This window comes from Acinonyx jubatus, chromosome B3 (assembly GCF_027475565.1).
Source record: "Acinonyx jubatus isolate Ajub_Pintada_27869175 chromosome B3, VMU_Ajub_asm_v1.0, whole genome shotgun sequence".
NCBI classification, from domain to species: domain Eukaryota; kingdom Metazoa; phylum Chordata; class Mammalia; order Carnivora; family Felidae; genus Acinonyx; species Acinonyx jubatus.
Genome location: NC_069386.1, coordinates 91,335,156 through 91,355,173, shown reverse-complemented (window position 1 = coordinate 91,355,173; position 20,018 = coordinate 91,335,156). Strand labels below are relative to the sequence as shown.

The following is a 20,018-nucleotide window of genomic DNA, read 5'->3' as shown; positions in this document are numbered from 1 at the left end:
TGTTAATTTTCCAGTTTTCTCCCTGTTATTGATTCTGTGTTTTGTACTATTGTGATTAGAAAAAATACTTGATTTGATTTCAGTCTTAAATTTGCTAAGACTTGTTTTGTGGCTTAATGTATGATCTATCCTGGAGAAGATTATATGTGTACTTGAGAAGAATGTGTATTCTTCTGCTGTTTTATAGAATGTTCTTTATATATCTGTTAAGTCTGTTTGGTCTAATGTTTAGTTCAAGTCCAATATTTCTTTACTTTCTGTCTGGATAATCTATCCATTGTTGAAAGTGGGGTGTTAAAGTTCCCTACTATTATTGAATTGTTTCCTATTTCTCCCTTCAGATCTGTTAATATTTGCTTTATATATTTAGAACCTCTAGAAGTTTGCATTTTTAATAAGTTTCTAGGTAATGGTGATACATCCCAGGACCATACTTTGAGAACCAAACCCATGGAAACAAGAAAAACAGTATATTAGTATCTAATTTCTAAGATGGGGGCAGTAAGCATTTGCAAACAGTCAGTATACTTAAAGATCTGCATATTTTGAGCCTATCCATAAAATAATTTATCTGCAATTGATTTGTCAATAATTTTGGCCATAATTGTTCATTTCTCTTTCCTTCCCTATTCATCAAACATCATTCCATTCTTGCTCATCCCTTTGCTTATTTCCTGCCCTGATTTCCCTTCAGTTAACCAGATTTCACTAGGTAAGTTTGGATAACTATTCCATGGACATGGGGCTACATGTCTTGGCAACCATCAGAGCTCAGAACCTGGGAATCTGAAAATATAGTACATAGTTGGAGTCTAATTTGTCATTAGTGGCATGAGGTAACATAGGATTTAAGCACACAATCTTACCTCCTTCTTGGGACTGGTGTCCTTATAAGAAGAGGTGATTAGGACACAGTGTGATGTTCATGTGAGAGGGTGACCATCTGCAAGCCAAGAAGAGAGGCTTAAAAAGAAACAAACCTGATGACTCCTTGATCTTGGACTTCTAGCATCCAGTATTGTGAGAAGATAAATTTCTGTTGTTTAAACCACCCACTCTGTGGCATTATGCAGTCCTAGCAAACTAATATAATCAAGAGTGAAGAGATCATAAATGCTTTCATAAACCAAAAACAAAACAGGTCACCCACAAAAAGAATGAAAATCAGACTGGCCTTGGACTTATCATCAGCAATACTGGATACTAGAAGATAGTGGAACAATATCTTCAAAGTTCTGAAGAAAAATAATCCCTAATCTAGAATTCTGTACTCAGACTAAGTATCAGTCAAATGTGATGGCAGAATAAAGATACTATCAAACATGTAAGAGCTCAGAATGTAAGAACCTCTCACACGTCATTACTTATGGAAGTTGTTTGAAGATAAATTTCATCAAAGAAAGATATAATTACAAAGTAGAAGAGGTCAGCTTTAGGCAAAATAGGCCAACATAGTAAAGGCTGAAAGGAAGGCTCCAGTGGAGGTGTGAATGGGGTCAAAGTTCAGCTGGTAGTGTACAGATGCCTGAGTACTGATTCTGCAGTGCAGGATCAAAACCCTCAGTTCCACTGATCTAGAGTGGCCAGTTTTGGAAAAGAAAAAATATGTCCCATTAAATAATTGGGACATACTTTCACTAAAAAAATTACTCATTTACCTGAAATTCAAATTTAACTGGGAGTTCTGTATTCTATTTGACAACTCTATACTAGTTGGAAGTCACTAGTTTTGGGGTTTCTTAGCACCTTGCACAATACCTGGCCCATAAGAGGCACTCATTAAGTGGTTAGTGAAATGCCATCCAGAAAGTTTCTGCAATATAAGAGTGATGAAGAATTAGGGGGAAAAAAACCCAAGAAACTATATAGAACTCTTCATGGGCTCAAAATTTCTAGCTATTTCATTGCTTCTGTGTAATTTCGGAGACAGAGAGTGTGACAGACATATCTCATAAAGTTCACCTTTGTTTATTCATGAATCTTTACTTCATCAGCAAATCCTTTAGCACAACCTGAGTCCATAATGTATTGTATTCATTATTTGCTCTAAATCTAACATTTAACTTTGTAGCATATACATTTATTTCTGGAATTTCCGCTTAATATAATTTTTTTTTATTGATTAGTTATCTCAAAATATTTTAAAAGCAGTTTGTGCTCTGATACATGGAAGTTCTGCAAAAAATTCTCTTCAGCTGAAAAAAATCATAGAAACAGAATCTATTGATCAGCAGGGGCTAATTTTGGTGGAATATTTGAAATAATTACATTCCTACATTTTAAAGATATGTATTGCAAAAGAAACCTTATTGTGTTTATCTTTCTGAAATAAATTTCTTGGCTTTTTTTCTTGTTTTGAAGATGTGGTAAAGTGATAAATTAAAATTCACAGCTTATCAGTGTGACAGAAGATTAAAAATAGAGGAATTTCAAAACAAACCTTTATATTTCTAAAAATATGAGAAGTGCTTCTTTATGAATTTTCCACAGTTTGTTTTTTCTTTGGGGAAAAAAAAACCACATTTGATCTTCATTTGATTGATTGCAAGACAAAAGTCAAGTTGTTCTAATTTAAAGTGACTTGCTCTTATCATACAATGTCATATCTTATTTTCGGCAGAGAGGGAAGAAATTGAGTGAGAAAATTGAAAAATCATTTTAATGCTCCCCAAAGAAATTGTAACATGAGCTGGAACATATGGGTAATTTGTGAAGTAAAGTCAGCTATGGAGTCTAATCATTTTCAATGTAATTTCTGTGGCTGAAGTATTCTAAACCAAGAAAAGCTTTCTTTTTTTGGAGATAAAACTCTGATCAGGCCTCTTCAAACTTTCTGTTTCATTTGTAACTGGGGTATCGAGCAAGCGTGACTCATGAGGTATGATAAAAATTCAACTCTACTTTTGCCCCCTACTGCTCCTTTAACATTTATTTAGTGGAATAATCACTTGTTCCCTTTGGATGGAGGGTTGGTTCTATTACTTTTGGCTCACGTTTAGGTAACAGACTGTATACTAAAGTCATTTTAAGTCAACACCAGTCATTTTAGGTCAATGCCAAACACTAGAATGTCTACTTCCCAACAATGATCAAAACATTAATCATAAACTTTTCTCCTCTTCGCCAGCAGGGACCATTGTACTGGATTGGGAAAGATCTTTTCCTTCCACCCCATTAATATTTCTCCTCCTTTCTTACCTTCAGCTTGCTAACTGTGTTTTGATCCTCCATTGTTAGGCCCCGTGAGAGAGGGAGTTAGTTGAAGGAAAAGGGTAGTTTTAAGTGATTGGTGCAGTCAGAACCAGCTACAATTTTCAGGGCCCAATGCAAAAGAAAATGCAGGGTTTCTTGTTTAAAAAGCAGGGAAAAGTGTCTTCAAAAGTCCTAAAATCATAAAGCTTTTTCCTTTCTTGCATAATCTCTCTTGTCATGGTGTTTTTATTTGATATTTAATGTCATTGCAAGAAGAAAATTAGCATGATTTTATTGTTCATATTTATATTTTGCAATACCAGTTTTCAAACCAAATGTAAGAATATTTAACTCATATGCAAAATCCCTGAAATTATATAGCTTATATTTTGTAGCTGGAACATACATGTACAAAACAGTGGAAATCTTGCACAAAATGAACTCAACTGTTTTTATTATACTTCTTGATGTATGTACATTCTACTAACACTTTCTACCTTGCACTGGCTGATAAGTAAGGGAGAGATGAAAGGAAAAGGAACTCATTAGTTGCCCTTTTCTTTCCTTCTATGTCATCATTTTGGTGTACGTGGTTAGTTAATTCAGAGAAGTAAAATAAATAAGAAAGAATATGATCAGTTTCCTTGGTCATTCCTTGGTATTTCTTAGAATGCTATTGTTTGCTTTTTGTGTTTGAAGCAAGTTCTAAATCATAGGTAAGGTGTGGCTTCTGGGCCTGTCAGTCACTTCTGCTTACTCAGTTACCAATGTAACACATTTACCTTGTAGTCACTTTGAGTCTCACTGAATTCCTATGCATTGTGGGTCCACTGAAATCCTGTGCTCCTGGGGGATCATAAATGCTGTATGCAAATGGAGCAGCAAGGAATGATAGACTCACATTACCCTGCTGGACTTAACACTTGTTCAAAAATACAGTTATTAAGAATTTGAGAACACAGAGCATTAAATCAAGCACGGGGCCTCTCTGAGTGCAGGGTCCTATGTACCTGCACAGCTTGCACATCACAAAGCTGATACTGAATACAATTGTCCTTCACACATAGGCTCTTGCTATGAGAGTCCCATGGACCCTTGTGGGTGGTTGCTGGCTCCTGTGAGGTCTACATCTATCTAATCCACATGAATACTCGTGTAGGGTTTGACTGCACGCACATGCAGCAAATTGGCATGTGCAGCAAAAACCCACCTTTGTTTTGCCACCAAAATAGCTCCTCAGTTTCCCTAGGAGACAGCCAGGCTTTGTTTCTTTGTAATGTTAGGAGACACGTTTCCATCTCTCTAGGTGGTTCCGTTGAAGCATCCTTCTCTCTAGGCTTGAGGTGAAGGAGCAGAAACTTGTCTATCCTTTCTTCTTAGTTGTCTGATAGGTTAGGGCTCATAATACAGCACCCTCATCTGTCTCACAAATTCCTCTCCCCAACTCTACTTTTTAAAGTCTTTAATTTATATCTCCTTATGGGTACCAACCAGACTTTGACTTGGTTTTTGGATAATGTCTTGAAAATCTGCATATGTTTTTTTTCTGCAAAAGTATTTTGGTTTCTGGTACATATCCTATCTCAGTGTCTCAGCTGAAACTTCCAAATTAAACATTCTGTTTCATGTAAATTATCATGTTGTGTGCAAAGCATGTCAGGAGCACAAGGATTAAGTGTGTTAAATGTTTCATCTTTTTGAGTTTCTTTGAGGCTATACAAAATTTGGATGCCTATGAATCTTTTTCGTAAGGACAATATGCTGCTAAGCTTTCAATCTGTCTTGAAGCTCATAACACAGGAGCATTGATCAAAAGTAAGCTCATTATATGTTGGTCTCAGGAATTAAAACATTAAAAAAGTATATATGTAGGGGTGCCTGGGTGGCTCAGTCAGTTGAGCGTCTGACTTTGGCTCAGGTCATGATCTCGTGGTTCGTGAGTTCCAGCCCCACATCAGGCTTGCTGTCAGTGCAGCTTGTCAGCCTGTCAGTGCAGAGCCTGCTTCAGATCCTGTCCCCCTCTCTCTGCCCCTCCCCCATTTATATTTTGCTCTCTCTCTCAAAAACTAAATTTAAAAAACCCTATATATGTGTGTATATATGCATATATGTATGTATGCATATGTGTGTGCATATATGCATGTATATATGTATATATGTGTATATGTATAGTTCATTGCTAAGACCCAACTATTTGTATGGAGATAATATGCTGTAGAGAAAAAACAAACAAACAAACAGAGCTCCAGTATCATCTGGGTATGATTTCTATTTTTTCTACTTCTTACTTTATTACCATGTGGATGTTACTTAATCTTCCTAAGTTATAATTCCTCATCTGTAAAATGGGTGAAAATAGCAACTTCCTAGGGTTGTTTGATGATATGTTGTATGTGAAAATTCCAGAGACTCAACCAAAGTTACTTTGGTGGGGAGTTTTTATTATTAATTTGGAGGGGGGGAGTTTTAAGTTTATTTGACGACTCCATTCTTCTAGGAGTAGTATGTATTGCCTTGAGTTTTGCAGCAATACTTATCATGCAGCTATTTGTAAATGGAAATATATGGACAAGGATTTGAAGAAGGGAGAGGAGGAGACTGAAAATGTCCTGTATAATAAAGTAAGCAATTTGGAGTTTACCCCCAAAATAGCTATAGTGGCACATCTATTCCTATCGCTTATTCAAGCAAATATATACCTAGGTGGTAGTGAGAAATATAAATTTTAGGACAGAGTGGAAGAGTGTTTTACATCTCAGGTGAAAAAAACAACTTTTTTTTCATCCAAAAAAGTCCATCAGATAGATCTTTTATCTGCAGAATTGCTCTCCTAGCCTCCACGCAGCATCTAGCTCCTGGTTCCAGACTCTTCCCAACTCTCAATATTCTCCATATCCCTTTTCTTAAGCAAAGCAGTTTAGCTTTGCCTAAGTTTTTCTAATTTTGCATCTTTATTCATTTCACTGAACTCTGTCTTCAAGTATGTGAAAGACTTTTATATTAAAAATGATGTGTTCAACAGCTAAAAAGTTTCTTTAACTTCTAGGATCCACTTTCCTTAGAATTTGAAAATTATGAATAATTAATAGGCTTGTCATCATTTTTTCCCCTCATCATAGGAATTTCTAGGAGTAGTTTAGATATGAGAGAAGGGGGTCTGAAAAGCAGAATGAAAAGCACAAAACTTCAGCTAGCGCATATGGCACTTTGTACAACTTCAGGCAGATGCAACAACCCCACCCCAAGTCAGATGTGTGGAGCAAACTATGAGCTGAATTTTGGTTCCCTACTCACCCCTTTAGCCAAATAGCCAAACACCCTTGTGCAGTGAACAACTTGTACAACTCTGTATGGTGGCCCAGAGAGGGAAGAAAAAGTAGGTGGAATCTCTGGGCAAGGTGACCTGTGAGAAGTTATCAATGCCTAGGGGGATAGAATAATTTTAAAGGCAGGATTGGCTAATGGTCAATTTTAAAGGTATTTGCTGAGAGGTAGTAAATAATTTCAGTTACCCTGGAACCATCAGTAAAGTTGCCTTTGAATAAAGTCTTGAATTAATGATACTTTGAAGAGTGAAGGGATTGACTCTGAGTATAACTCGTCAAACAATAACCTAAGGTAGAAATATGATTGGGGGATAGAAGCAGCTTTAACATGGGCATGACTCAGGAGCAGCCTAGCCATCATCAGCCTAGCCATCCTTTTACCAAATATCCTGGAGAGAATAGGGGAAGGGTGATGCTTGGATTCTATTTTTTTTTTTTTTTTTTTTTAGTTTATTTATTTATGTTGAAAGAGAGGAGGGGGAGGGGCAGAGAAAGAGGGAGAAAGAGAGAATTCCAAGCAGGTTCCACACTGTTAGACCTGATATGGGGCTTGAACTCATGAACTGTGAGATCACGACCTGAGCTGAAATCAAGAGTCGAAAGCTTAACTGACTGAGCCACCCAAGCACTCCAGATTCTATTAATTTTTTAAAAAATTTCTTACAAATGTATTTATTTTCTTTCTTTTCTTATTTTAACAGTTGACATACAGTGTAGTATTAGTTTCGGGTGTACTGGATAGGATTCAACAATTCCATATATCACCCAGTGGTCATTGAAACAAATGCACTCCTTAATCCCCATCATCTATTTCACCCACCCCGCCACCCACCTCCCTTCTGTAACCATCAGTTTGTTCTCTATAGTTAAATATGTGTATCTTGGGTTCAATCTCTCTCTCTTTCCCCTTTGCTCATTTCTTTTGTGTTTTAAATTCTACATATAAGTGAAGTCATATGGTATTTGTTTTTCTCTGACTTATTTTTCTTAGCATTATACTCTCTAGCCCCATTCATGTCATTGCAAATGGCAAGATTTCATTCTTTTTTATGGCTGAATAATATTCCATTGTGTGTATGTATATACATATATATATGTATACCACATCTTTTTTATCCATTTATCTATTGATAGACATTTGGGCTGCTTCAATAATTTAGCTATTGTGAATAATGCTGCTATGAACATCAGGGTGCATGTATCCCTTTGAATTAGGGTTTTTGTGTTTTGGGGGTAAATACCAGGTAGTGTAATTACTGGATTATAGGGTGGTTCTATTTTTAGCTTTTTGAGGGACCTACATTCTGTTTTTGGATTCTATTTTTATAAATGGAATCCATGACTAGGTCAAGGGAGGCAAGGAGTATAATGATGAAGAGCCTCGATCCAGGCCACTGGAGTCATATCCCAGTGTGCAGAATGGCCCCCAATAATTTTCACTTCCTGGTATTCACACTCTTGCCTAATTTCCTCTCCTTAAGTATGGGCTGGATTTATTTATTCACCTTTAAGAAATAGAATGTAGCAGATTTCTTTTTTTTTTTTTCAACGTTTATTTATTTTTGGGACAGAGAGATACAGAGCATGAACGGGCGAGGGGCAGAGAGAGAGGGAGACACAGAATCGGAAACAGGCTCCAGGCTCTGAGCCATCAGCCCAGAGCCCGACGCGGGGCTTGAACTCACGGACCGCGAGATCGTGACCTGGCTGAAGTCGGACACTTAACCGACTGTGCCAACCAGGCGCCCCAAAATGTAGCAGATTTCATGTGCTGTCACTTCTGAGAGTAGATTAAAAAAAGGCTGTGGCTTCCATCTTGGGTATTCTCTTTTATTCTTTCTTACTTGCTGTAGGGGAACACAGCTAGCTGCCACTTTGTGAACTGCTCTATGGAGAGGCCCATGTGGGAAGAAACTAAGTGGGATCTCTGACCAATAATCAGCAAAAAACCTGAATCCTGCCTATAGCCGCAGATCTTTTCTCAATCAATCTTTAGATTAAACCTCAGTTTTAGCAAATTCCTGACTACAATCCATGAGATAACTTGAGGCAGGGGCACTCAGCTTCACTGCTATATTAGTTACCTGTTGTTGTGTAACAGAAAACCTCAACACTTAGTGGTTTGAAAAACAGCAACATTTATTACCCTGAAGTTTTCGTGAGTCAGGAATTTGCCTTGACGTCTCTCATTAAGTTACAATCAAGATCCTAGTTGGGACTACTGTCCCCTGAGGGATTGACTGGAGCTGGAGGACTCACTTCCAATGAAGCTCACTAACATTCCTGGCAAGGTGATGGTGTTTAGGAGGACTCAGCTCTTTGCCACATGACTTTCTTATGACTTCTTACATGTTCTTAAAGTACAGCATCTGATTTCTCCCAGAATGAGGAATCCAATACAGCAAGCTAGAAGCTGAAATGGTTTTTATGACCTAGTGTCAGAAGTCACACACCATTCTTTTTGCCATAATGATTGACCCCACAGACTATCCCTGATAGAGTGTGAGAGGGTACCACCCAGGATTAGTTCTGTCCAGATGTAAGCTATTTGACCTTGGACTAGTTGCTCAAGGTTGCTAAACTTCAGTTTCCCCCACTTTGAAATTGGGATAATACTGGTAGCTCTCATATAGGGTTGTGAAGATTAAATGTACTATTTCAGAGATTAGCATGTAGTAATCAATACAATGCAAGTTGTATTTTTTCAGTGTAAGTTTTCTAAAAAAGAGTGGGCGTGTGTAAGAGTATAAAATGATGGGCATTTCCAGTATAGCTATCTTGAGCTGTAAGAGAACCTTATGTGTGTGTTCAATAAATATTAACTATCTTCATCATTATTATTACTAGTTATGAGGGTAATATTGCTTATATTGCAGAACTGGCCCATCTTTCTTAACACTGTTTCAGAGGCATTCCATAGATGACTTGTTATATGATCATCTTACATCTGAAGTTCATTGAGAAGCTATCTAATGGCAGCTCTTGATTAAACCACATTTAACACATTATGACCTAATAAAATATTCTGAATAGTTAGACTGCCTCATTACATGTCACAGAAATTAAAAGTGCAGCTTCTAATGTAAGTGTGCTGTCTTTAATGTGCTGGCAGAGAGCTTTTTTTTTTTTTTTTTTTGACAGGGTCAGCAGAACACGAACATGCCTGATCTACAGAATCTGCAGGTCAGTTCAGACATTCTGAGTCTTGTTTAGATTATAGAGGTGTATATTACTTTTGCTTTCAGTTTCATAATGGTGGAGTACAGAGTCTGCAAGAAAATAGGATATAGTTTAGGAAAAATTTGGTTGTAAGGATCAGAAACTCAATGTTGCTTAAGAGTAGGTATATTTAGGGGCGCCTGGGTGGCGCAGTCGGTTAAGCGTCCGACTTCAGCCAGGTCACAATCTCGCGGTCCGTGAGTTCAAGCCCCGCGTCAGGCTCTGGGCTGATGGCTCGGAGCCTGGAGCCTGTTTCTGATTCTGTGTCTCCCTCTCTCTCTGCCCCTCGCCCGTTCATGCTCTGTCTCTCTCTGTCCCAAAAATAAATAAAAACGTTGAAAAAAAAATTAAAAAAAAAAAGACCTTTTAAAGAGTAGGTATATTTATCTTAGGTGTTCGGAGAAATCGCATATAATGCACCTATTGGAAATAGGCATCTCTTATACTGGAAATCTACTGAAAGGGTGGGCCTACACCGGCCAACTCCATCTTGTTCTGTATCCTTTATCTTGACCAGCCTCCTCCCCTTGAGTAACCTCCCACTCACCTTTCTAACAGGACTCGGACCCTTCCCCAGCCAATCAGCTGAGGCCACAGCCATTACCTCACCAACTGCCCCTAGGCCCCAATAAAACCTTTGTCCTTTTGAAACTCGCTCTCTCTCCAGTATCTCACCGCTGCGTTGGTGCAGGTAGGGGATTGAGCTCGAGCTAGCTCGAATAAAAGCTCTTTTGCTTTTACATCGGACTCGGCTCCCTGGCGGTATTTGGGGATCATGAATTCAGGGCATAACACCACCAGATGACTTTTCCTTTTCTCTTGCCACATCGTCGTCTCTCATCTTGGGAGTATGTGGTAGGCAACCTCTAAAATGGTCTGCAATGACCCTCCCTTCCTGGTATTTGTAATCTGTACAAATCTGGCCCTTCTGTAATCTTCTTTTCTTGAGTGTTGCCTGGACTTACTGACCCACTTCTAAAGGTGGAAGTAAATGGGATGTCATTTTTGAGGTTAGATTTAAGAAGGTGGTGACTTCAATGTTGGGTATGTGCACTCTTCCTGTTTCTCAGAACACTTGTGTTGGCGAGAACAAAGAGCCACGTTTTGAGTAGCCATATGGAAAGGCCCAGTTGAACTGGTGAAGACATGAGGTCCTCAGTGCAACCACCTATGAGAAACTGAAGACCTCAGTCTGAAAGCCTATGAGTACCGAAAGCCTGCTAATAAACACATGAGCTTGTAAGTGGATACCTCATCCCCAGTTGAGTTGTTGAACCTTGAGATGTTTGCAGCCTCAGCTGACTGCTTGACTGTAACATCATGAGATATTCTGAGCCGAAATTTCCCAGCCAAACTGCTTCTGATTCCTGACTTCCAGGAACTGTAAGCGAATAAACATAAACATTTGTTGTTTTAAGCTGCTAATTTTTGGTATAATTTGTTACCTAGCGGCAGATAATAGATACAGATTTGGTGCCTAGAAGTGGGGTGCTGCCATGGTGAAAACCTAAAATGTAGGAGTGGCTGTGGAACTGGAATTTGAGCAAATCTAGTGAAATTCTAGAGGGCCTCAAAGAAGCTGTTAATAGAAAAGTTTTGTTCTCTTATAAGGCTGAAGGTGAATGCTGGCAGTAAACGGAAGGAAAGGGGAATTCTTGTTAGGGGCCAAAAACTTAGCAACATTGTTGCTTGTAGTATGTGAAAAGTAGAAAATGTGCTTTAAGAACTGTGTGACCTAGCTCAGGAGATTTTTAAGCAACATGTGGAAAATGCTGTCTGCTTTATTCTTGTAGCTTATATAGTAAAATGGGAGAGAATTAAATTGAGAGAAGGATGTTAAGTTAAAAGGAGCCAAGACCTGATAGTTTTAAAAATTTTGTTTTTCCAGATGGCTACTGGTGCCAAAATTAAGAGATGGGTTTTGATCAATATTCAAATCCAGGGTACTGCCTGGAGGACAGAGATCTAAAGATGAAGCAAAGGATCTGACTGGCAAAACGGTTAAGATCTCAGAAAGATCAAAGGTCATGCCCTGGGGCACTAGTCAGTAACACAAAGGGCCCTTTAAAGAGATTAATGGTGCTTCTCACAGATCCTCTCAATGAAACTGTAGTGCTTCTAGGCAGTTTAAGAGCATTGTGTCTCTGTTGTTTCAGCCAAGGCTCAAGGGAGAGAAAAGCGTATTTCAAGATTTGTGAGTATGTCTAATGGAGTAAACCCCAAGATGATTCAGAGTGGACCCATAAAGTTTTCAAAAGAGCTACATATGCAGGTATATTTCCAGCTTGGACTTGGGGGGACAGAGATAATTTTAAACAGAGGAGAGGCTTTTGAATCCCAGAATTATACTGGAAAGAAAGAGACTGTGATAGTTGTTTAGCTGTAAACACATGCTATTTTTCACAACAAAAGGAAGACTCAGAGGGCAGAATAAAGAACTGAGAAGGTAGAGGTGAGAGCCAGGGAAAATTATTTCCAGGCCTTGAAATCTAATCAAGGAATATCCAACATTTGCCCAGCTGGATTTCAGAACTGTCATGGACCATTGACTCCTTTGTGTATCCCATAAGTTCCCTTTTGGACAGGAATGTGTATAGCAGTTTTCCAATACTCAGCTTCCATTATATCTTGTGTGTGTGTGTGTGTGTGTGTGTGTGTGTAGAGGGAACAGATAACTTTAATTTCAAAGGTTTGTTGATCACGAGGTATTGAATTTGAAGAGCTGTACTTTGGGAACTTCGCCTGAGAAGTCCCATCAATTCCTGGACCTAATTTTGATGACAGGATTCTGGAATTTCGAACCGATACTATAGCAGTATAAAACTCTCAGTAGTTTGGGAGGAAGGAGATGAAGACTTTTGCATGTGACAGAGATGTGAATTATTGGGAGCCACAGGTGTAGACAGTGGAAGGCTGCTTCTAATATGGCTCTCAGTGATTCTCCCTCATAGTATTCATGCTCTTGTGTAACCTCTTCTCATCTAGTCTGGGCTGGACCTAGTAACTCACTTCCAAGAATTGTAACATAGCCAAAGAGATAGACTGTCACTGCTAAGATTAGGTTTCAGGATGACTGTGGCTTCCATCTTAGATGTGTTCTCTCTTTCACACACTTGTGCACATCACTGGTGCCAGGGGAAGTGAGCTGCCATGTAGTGAGCAGACCTATGGCGAGGTCCATGTGGTGTTGCAAGGAACCAAGCCTCTTAAGGGTCTCATCCCAGGAGGAGCTGAAGCCTGCCAACAACCATGTTAAGAAGCATAGAAGCAGATCCTTTAGGCCAGTCTGGTTTTGAGATCCCTGTAGACCTAGCCAACAACTTGACTACAATGTTATGAAAGACCCTGGATTAGAACCACCTAGATAAATGACTCCCAGAATGCTGGGCCCTCAGAAACTGATATGATAAATGTTTGTTGTTTTAAGGCCTGAGTTTTGGGGTAATTTGTTATGTGGCAACAGATAACCAAGACAGTCTGCTTTCTCTTTTTGCAGACTGGATTTTTTTTTTGTTGTTGACTCACTACTTTCTCACAAGGTTGCTTTGCTTGCTAACCATAATTGACTGATTCATTCTCTGGGTCCCGATTTTAAATTTTGGGGGAGACAATCTCATTGGTCCAACTTGGGTCAGAATTCCCATCCTGGTTCGAATTCTTTTACCCAGAAACGTGGAGCATGAAGTGTATAGAGCTGCCTTTTCCAGGCTGTTGGTAAATTATGCTCTTATAAAGACAGTAGGGAGGAAATGATGGGCCTTTCTAGAATTGCTGCTTTGAGAAAAGGTGCCCTAGAACTGTTTCTGTATCTGGCAAAGTGAGGTGGATTATTCACAACAGCAAATCCAGGGGCTATAACATTCAGAAGATTCAGTAAAAGTGTTATAGGATGCTATGGTATTAACAGTGATACTTTTAAATAGTTGCACATACTAAATGGAAGTTAATGCTTGTTGCAACTCAGCAACACTTAGCAAAACTATTTTCACAGTATTTTCACTGAGTAGTTGAGATGATCATATTATTTTCAAAGTATAACAACATAGGTGATAACTAGAGCTGTCTGGTGAATACATTGACTCCTTCAGGGAGATGTTTTCATTCATCAGGAATGATTTAGAAGTCTGTTAGGAAGGCTCACATCACTGATGAAGGAGAACTTCTGTGTATATCTAGGGGGACTAGAGGTTATTGTTAGCATTTTGTGTTTCATTGGTGCTTTCTAGTTGCAAACTGCAGTGATCTTTTTTCTTTAGAGTAGGTTGAACTCAAAATTGTATTCTAGTAATAAAGAGCTGTCTTGTTGAAAGCCTTTTAAAAATCTTTTCCAGATGATTAGTGTTACCCTACATAGCACAATGACTGGAATGTTCTAGAAGGGAGTGTATTGCACTCTAAAAAATAAAAAAAAAAAAAACCCCACATATGTGTTTTAAAAACTTAAGGTGAAAGAAGACTTGAGTAAAATATTTAGAACATAAAAGACTAAATGTATCCTAGTGTCAAAATAGTTTTGAATGTGACTGTGTAAGATAATATTCACCTGTAACTAACTGACTAGTTGTTTGTATAATCTTGGCACTGAAGCTTATACAGTGAGATCAGGAACAGGTGAATTTGTGTACCTGCCTCATGAACTCTGGGACACTGGGTCAGTCACTAGCAGTCCTAATTCCTTGAGGACTCCTGGGAACCCTATGAGGTGGCCACAGCCACTACCCCCCACTAGGGACCTTGGACCTGAGAACTTGGCTCCCAGACACTAGATTTATGGCAGTTTAATTATGAAGGAGAAAAAAGAGGCTTCTCTAAATGCTGATGGGAAGGTCCTGGGGGACGAGTAAGTCATTACAGTATAGGAGAGAGTTGAAGGAATGAGTCCCAACAAAGCAGATGCTATTAGCAGCTCCGGGAAAGGGTTGGCCAGGACAGCAGCAACTTGAGCTTCATATGATCATGTAAAGGGGATGGAGATAGGGGATTAACCAACCACACACTTCCTTCTTACTAATTATGGTCATGTGATCCACTTCTTTTCCAAAAAGCTTTTGTATTAATTTTAGCTGGGGGCTCAGCAGAAGGATGAGTTATTTAAAAAAAAAAAAAAAAAAAAAAGGAAAAACACCTGGAACTACATATTCTAATCACAGTCATCCAGTCTTTTGAATTTGTCCCTTTAGGCCCTGAGAATAGGTCTGAAGAAAGAATAGTTTGGCTTGCCCTGTGGAGAGCTGTTCTTTCTCTAATCAGAAATCATGGATTCTCATTCAAACCACTAAGATACCCTGTTTCCAGATGTGCCTACAGGTGAAATTAGGCTGCCATGTTGACCTCTAAATCTGTGATATTGACATGAAGCAATAATAAGAGTAGCTAAAACATGGTCTGTGCAGGTCAGGATGCTTTGGATGTGCTAAGTCAGCCACTTTTATGTGGCCAGGGCAGTTTGGTGCTCATCATCCAATCAGTTGGCTTCTTTTAAGTCTCCTCTCATTGGAGGCCACATGGGCTCCATCAATTTGCATCCAGTAGCAGCAAAATTCTCATTCTTTCTCTTGCCATTATTACCAAAGAATTCCACTTTGGGGGCGGGGGGTGGGGCATGGAGAAGTGGAGAGAAGAAAATGCACAGTCCATATTTCTGTTTTATAGATACCAACACACTGAAATGTACTTATAAGTTAAGGTTCTGTACTTCTCATTGCATTATACAATAAAATGCTAGATGTATGCTAAAGCAAGCCATCTTTGTTGAGATCAGAAAGGAAAAAAAACACTCTTGCATAGTTCAGTTATAGTAGTGGTTCTTATGTTAAAATCACCAAGGGAACCTTAAAAAGTCCTAAATATCCATAGCGATTAATCCAGAATCCAAGCACCAGTATTTATGAAAGCTTTCCAGGTGATTTCAATGTGAAGTCAAGGTTAAGATTACTGAATTACAGTCTTAGTGCTCCGTGAAGCTGCAAATATGGAATTCAGAAATATGTGCCAGAAGCCACTTCTACTTAGTTATATTTCTAACCCTGAGGTAAAATCAGTGTGTTCTTGTAGCTAATAGTTTAGTTTGAGCCTGCCTGCCTGTCTATCTGTCTGTCTGTCTACCTACCTACCTACCTACCTACTTACCTACCTACCTACCTACCTATGAATCTGCCTATCTGCCCATCTGTTCACTCACCCATCCATCTATCCATCCTGGAACAGAGATTGTGTGTATTTTGTGGAGAATCTTAAGTAAAAGAGTGATCCAAGTATAAGTAATTAAACAGGCAACTATCATTAGATATTCTTATTTTTTAAATGTTTATTTATTTTTATTTTAGAGAGAGAGAGTGCAAGTGGGATAGAGGGTCAGAGGGAGAGAGAAAGAGAATCTTTAGCAGGCTACATGCTCAGTGTGGAGCTTGACCTGGTCCTTGATCCCATGACCCTGAGATCACGACCTGAGCCAAAATCAAGAGTTGGAAGCTCAACCTACTGAGCCACCCAAGCACCCTGAGTCATTAAAGATTTTTAGATAGCAAAGAAACATGATTGAACTTGGTTTAAAAATCATCTGGTGTTGGGGTACCTGGGTGGCTCAGTAGGTTAAACAGCTAACCAACTCTTGATTTTGGCTCAGGTCATGATCTCATGGTTGGTGAGTTTGAGCCCAGCATCAAGCCCCACATGGGGCTGTGCATTGACGGCATGGAGCCAGCAGCCAGCGTGGAGCCTGCTTGGAGTTCTCGTTCTGACTCTGTCTCTGCCCCTCTCCCACTTATGCACTCATGCAGGCTCTCTCTTTCTCAAAATAAATAAATAAAAACTTAGAAAAAAATTATCTGGTAATAGATTTCATGATGAGAGAGTGAACCAGATCAGGCCAGAAAAGGGGTTATTTTGTATTAATATGGTGAGAAGGAAGGGAGTCTTTAAGATTTTGGTGATGAAAATGGATAGGAAAGTGATATGAGAGAAAGAACACTTTAAAAATAATGGTATTTGCCCTACTGAAAAATTAGAATGATCCATACAAAAACAAAAAAAAAGAAAAGAAAAAAGAAAAAAGAATGATCCATGCAAAATCTGTGAGAATAAATATTGGGGAATCACTTGTGGCTTTCTTGTGTTGATCCCAGAGGTAACCTTTTCAGGGCTAGGCTTATTTTCCCCATTGTCTTTTTCCCGCTGCTGCACACCCAGGACTTGTGCCTGGTTTCCTTTCTGCTTTCAAGCTGCTACCACTCAATTTTCCTCTTGGATTTTGCAAGATTGATCTTGCAGTGGGACACAGTACTTTGTCCCTTACTGCACTGGAAGGGAAGCACCCAGACCCTTGATACTTTTAACATTTTACTGCATATCATCTTTTCCATCAAAAAGGACCTGGGTCATCATTGTTTTCACTGTTTCCACTCTGGCTAACATCAGCTTCTGTATTAGTTATTCATTGCCGCAGTAACCCTGTGTAACAATCACCCAAAACTCTGTGACTAACACAATACATATTTAACTTCCAAGCTTTCAGATGAACTGGATGGTTTTTTGGTCTTGTCTGGGATAATTTATATATTGATCAGGATTGAAATCTCTTACATACTCAGGTATTAGATGGCTTGTTGTCCAGTCTAGAAAGGCCTTAGCTGGAACAATTGAGGCTCTGTTCTATGTTTTATATTCCAGCAGGCTAAAATCCCAATGGCTAAAGCAAGTGATATGGTCACGTCCAAAAACTAGAAGTGGGACAGAGACCCTGGCCCAGAGTGGGAGAATGGTGCAGGGCAGAGGCAGCCATGCAAGAAAGGATGAAGAATTAATGCAGACAATTGTTCACAGTCTTTTCTCTTGTTCCGTCCACTGCTTAAGTGAGGGGTCAGCCTTCACCCCCTGTTTACACTGAGTCCTCATGAAAGCAGCCCAAGGGGGCATTCTGTTAAATCCTTTGTCTTTATTATTCCTAGATTGATGCTCTAGCGCAAATGTCTAATTTCCTAATAACAACAACATTAATAAATCTAATAATAATGATCAAATTTTTTTCTATGTAACAGACACCACTCAAATTTCTTTACTGGCATTATGGCATTATTTAGTCCTTATAACTAGTTTTTTAGAAATCGCTATCCCTATGCAACAAATGAGGAACTAAAGTTGCACAAAGTTGACATTTAAAAAACTTGCACAAAGTCAACATCTCAGTATTTCTTTTATCACCAAAGAAGTAAGATGTTTTATTGCCCAAAATATGTACAAGCAAAGATAAGAAATAACAGACAACCGCTCAGCATTTGGATGAAAGAATTTTTTTATTATGTATATTTTGAGAGCAGATACCAAGGAATAAACATTTTAATAACTATGATGTGGGAAATTAGGTTTACTGGGAATACTGACATCATATGAACAATACAAGCCTGCATTAATAAGCTACATTTATATGGAGCTGAAATTCTTACTTCTGCCCCAAACTACAACCCACCTTTCTCTCCCAACTACACATCATTTACCTACTGACTTTACTTTCACTTTATTTTTTTATGTTGATAAAAGATTTTCTAAATTTATGATGATAAGCAGAACTTAAAAATATATATAAACAGCATAGCAGAAAGAATCACAATTAGAATATTATAAAACCTTTTTTCCTCCTTAATTTGCAGGAAGCATACAAGGTGGGTGAAGGTAAATTTTATTCACTAGTAGAAGCATGTAATATGTAAGCACTAGAAAATGATCAGTACTATTCCAACACATTTTAACTTAGAGCATCTATCAAAATAAGAAGAAAGATTATAATTGCTGTGAAAAGGTCTTATAAGTCTGCAATTCCTCAGATTTTCTTCTAGGATGAAATCATCTTGGGTTTTAATGAAATTTAGTTGAAATGCACAGTGAATACCATTCGAAGTTCTCTGAGAATTACCCTGATAATGATGACATCATTTAGAGAGTCATAAGTGTGCCACTGAAGTAAATGTTCCAGATTGTTAAATTTTGTCACTATTAAAAGCCAAATTAGTTATATTTATTTTAACCATTTTTTGAAGGAAACCTATACCAATGTGCTATTTTGCTGCTTTTAGAACTGAGCATACTAAATATTTTATTCATTTTGTGAGGAGTAGGTCTCAGGTTACCGTTACGAATAATTTTTGTTTTATATGTTACTACAGTATTTCCCTCAGGGGCTAGTGAGTTATGTATGTCTGTTTGATTAATTACCTCAAATTTTTTAATAAGTTCTGGTGATTCTCTTGCCACTATTGTCTCTTCCTTACTCTAGGCTGTTTCAATTTGACAATTCCCTTTCCTTGATACTTTTAATCTATCTTTTTTCTGTAACCCTATTTTAGCATAAATCAGATAAGCGTTCCAAACCAGTAGATTAAGTTGTATATTACATTATAATTCAGTAGCCTTTTGCCCAAGAGCCTGAGTCCCATATATCTTCTAAAAATATAATAGAGATTTATCTGTTCATTCAAAATAGGTTTTGAATGTCAATACCATATTTCATTGACTCTAAGATGTCAATTACAATACAGACTCCTGTTATACGGACTACTAAGAAAGAAATAAAAAAGTTGCACGTTATAAGATGCACCCCCAATTTAGAGATGTTAAAATGTATACAAATATAAGTCTTGGAGGGGCTGAAACATGATATGTGAGTGAGATTATGTTCTGGGTTATGGAGGTGCATCAGTAATCAAAGTTGATAATATCCCTACTCTAATGGTGCTTGCATTCAAATGGGGAGAGCAAATAATTATGCCCGGTGATCATTACGGCAAAGGTAGGCAAGGAAAGGAGAGTGACAAGTGGGAGTGGGGATGCTCTTTTTACATAGTCAGAGTCAGGGAAGGCATCCCCTCTGATGAGGGGATATTTGAGAAGAGATCTAAAGAAAGGGAAAGAGTGAGCCATGATGTGGGATAAGATAACTCCAGGTAGTGGACTCTGAGATGGGAACATGTTTGGGCTGTTAAAGGAACAGCAAGTGATCAAGGCTGCAGTGGAAGAAAAGGGAGAGAGGAGATGACATCAAAGAAATGTGAACTCCAAATTAGATCAGGCCTTGTACACGTGAAAATAAGAACTGTGGGTTTTACGCCGTGGCAGATAGCAAGCTGTATAAGGATTGTGAGTAGAGAAGTGACATGATCTGATTACATTTTAACATACATATTGTGCCTGCAACATAGACAACAGGTGGAAACAGGAAGATCGGGTGGGAGACTATTGCAATTACCCAGATGAGAGATGATGGGAGCTTAGACTAGCGTGACAGTGATG

General features: G+C 38.5%; 1 protein-coding gene across 1 annotated transcript in view; it reads left to right on the top strand.

Moving 5' to 3' along the window:
- Nucleotides 1-14,846, top strand: part of LOC128316170 (uncharacterized) — a 169,962-nt gene extending 155,116 nt beyond the window's left edge. The window contains exons 5-6 of the mRNA XM_053225098.1: nucleotides 9,660-9,861; nucleotides 10,115-14,846. The gene's annotated coding sequence lies outside the window, so the exon portion shown is untranslated. The remainder of the gene's footprint in view (nucleotides 1-9,659; nucleotides 9,862-10,114) is intronic.
- The last annotated feature ends 5,172 nt before the right edge of the window (nucleotides 14,847-20,018 follow it).